Below are 2,758 nucleotides of genomic sequence, written 5' to 3'. Positions count from 1 at the left end.
TAGGGATGCCTGGGTGGCTTATTCGGTTAAGCAACCAACTTCAGCTCAGGTCATGATCTCACAGTTCTTGGGTTCAGGCCCCATGTTGGGCTCTGTGCTGACAGCTCAGAGCCTGGACCCTGCTTCAGATTCTGTCTCCTTCTCTCTCTGCCCTTCTCCTGCTCGCACTCTGTCTCTGTCTCTGTCTTTCAACAATAATAAATGTTAAAAAATTTTTTGAAAAAAAAGGTTTATAGGAGCACTTGGGTGGCTGAGTCAGTTAAGCTTCTGACTTCAGCTCAAGTCATGATCTCACAATTCGTGGGTTCAAGTCCCCTGTCAGGCCTGTGCTGACAGCTGGGAGTCTTGAGCCTACTTCAAATTATGCCTCCCTCTCTCTTTCTGCCCTTCCCTGCTTGCATGCGCTCTCTCTCTCTCTCTCTCTCTCCAATAAACATTAAATTTTTACTAAATTTTTTTAAAATTGTTAATGATATTAACAACCTGTCAAGGTTTTAAAGCAGAGGCTTCAAGCAATACAATTCAAGCATTCAAAGCTATACTTTCGACTAAACTCTTCAAAGACAGCTGAGCTATACAGCTTTTGCTCCAGGCCCAAAACAGAAGTGTCACATAGGCTGCCTCACCTCATCACACCCACACCAATCCTTTAAGGTCTACTTCACATTATCTACAGCAAGAGTAGTAGAATTTTTCTCCTCTGGGAATGTATACAACCAGGTTATTATGCCATCATTTGAATAGTGGCATTTTGGGATGTCCTGAAATTGATCTTTTTGGTGACACTGGTGACCAATTCAGGGCCACTCGTGCTATAAACAGTTTACTTCCTGCACTAAAAGATGTCACTGTATTTCCCTGTTAGAAACATTCCTAAGACAGACCACCCATCAAAACAGTATTCTGAACCCCTGTATAAATCAGAAGTCATTTCCTGCCACCTTTGACTGATGGGGCACACAGTGCAGTAAGAGAAGGGAATGCAAATTTCTAACTAAACAAAAATTAACCTTGCTATTCCTTTTACATGACCATTTCATTACTATCAGTACTTTGTAAATGGAGATAGCTTAAAAAACACAGTAAGGGGGCACCTGGGTGGCTCTGTCTGTTAAGAATCTGACTCTTGATTTTGGCTCAGGTCACGATCTCATGATTTGGGAGACTGAGCCCTGCATTGAGCTCTGCGCTAAGCATGGAGCCTGCTTGGGATTATCTCTCTCTCCTCTCTCTGCCCCTCCCCTGATCACTTGCATGCGCTCGCTCTCTCTCTCTCTCTCTCAAAATAAATGAATAACCATTTAAAACATACACACACACAGTAAGACTAGGTATGTTTTGGTAGCTACAGAAAACCATTTAACACTATACTCATCACTCTCCCTCATGTCTTCTACATATGAAATTGAGGTATTATTTACAGCTCCTGCAGCAGAGAGGATAACTGCTCCTTGAAGATACCGGCTGTACCCTGGCCCACAACACCAGGTGACTTGTGCTCAAGAGTCAGACATCTACAAATACCCAGAATGCAGGAAATGAGATGCCCCCCACTTTGAACATACAACAAGGCCTCTTCTAAGGCACTAACCCAGAAAAGCTGCTCACCAGGCTTTTCAATAAAAGCAAAAGAAACCATCTGTTACTCCTTCGTGTTCCCCTTGAGGTACATTTGTTCATTTTCTTTCTCAACATATTTTCTTTGTCAGAAAACTTTTTATTTATATTTTTTATTTAAAAAATTTTTAATGTTTTATTTACTTCTGAGAAAGAGACAGAGACAGCATGAGCAGGGAAGGGTCAGAGAGAGAGGGAGACACAGAATCTGAAGCAGGCTCCAGGCTCTGAGCTAGCTGTCAGCACAGAGTCCGATGCGGGGCTCGAACCCACGAACTGTGAGATCATGACCTGAGCCGAAGTCAGATGCTTAACTGACTGAGCCACCCAGGTGCCCCAACTTTCAATTTAGATATACAGCCATTACTTTTGTTCATGCTTTGCCTCCTGCTCCTGCTTGACATCTTCCAGGCACCATACCTCGTCCAACACCTGCATCTAATATTTCTAAAATGGCTGAACTTCTCATGTACCCACTTTTTTTTTTTAAGTTTATTTCTTTATTTTGAGAGAAAGAGAGAGAATGAGAGACAGGATGTGAGCAAGAGAGGGGGAGAGAGAGAGAAAGAGAATCCCAAGCATGTTCCATGCTCAGCACAAAGCCCGACACGGGGCTTGATCTGTGAGATCATGACGAGACAAAATCAAGAATCAGTTGCCCAACCGAGCCACCCAGGCACCCTTCATGTATCTAGTTTTAACAAAAGTCTGAGGTTTGAGAAACTATCCAGACAGGACTGCTCCAAACAAAACGTTGGGCAAAACTTTGGTAGCAATGTGCCAAGTGTAGACACTGTCTCCATTTTCAGACCACCCAAAAATACTGCAGGGCACACATCCATTGGGCTAACATCTCTAACTTAAGATAATTTGCTCTGTTTAGTATAGGAAGCAACAAGCTACCAAATTCATGGTCTTTCAGAGCAGTCTAACTCTTCTTGTGAGCTGGATATACATATACTGTACTGAATTACATATAGTACATACTATACTGAATTACTAAAATAAGTAAGAATTTCCCAAGGCTATACATATACACAGGCACTTTTCTCTAAAAGCTAGTCTTTCCAGAAATATGGGCTTAGGCAAACCCAGTAAACTGGGATCTGTAAGTAAGAAATGGCAGAGGTCAAATAGGAGC

This window comes from Crocuta crocuta, unplaced genomic scaffold (genome assembly GCF_008692635.1).
Source record: "Crocuta crocuta isolate KB4526 unplaced genomic scaffold, BGI_CrCroc_1.0 scaffold255, whole genome shotgun sequence".
In the NCBI taxonomy this organism is placed as follows: Eukaryota; Metazoa; Chordata; class Mammalia; order Carnivora; family Hyaenidae; genus Crocuta; species Crocuta crocuta.
This window is presented reverse-complemented; position numbering follows the sequence as displayed.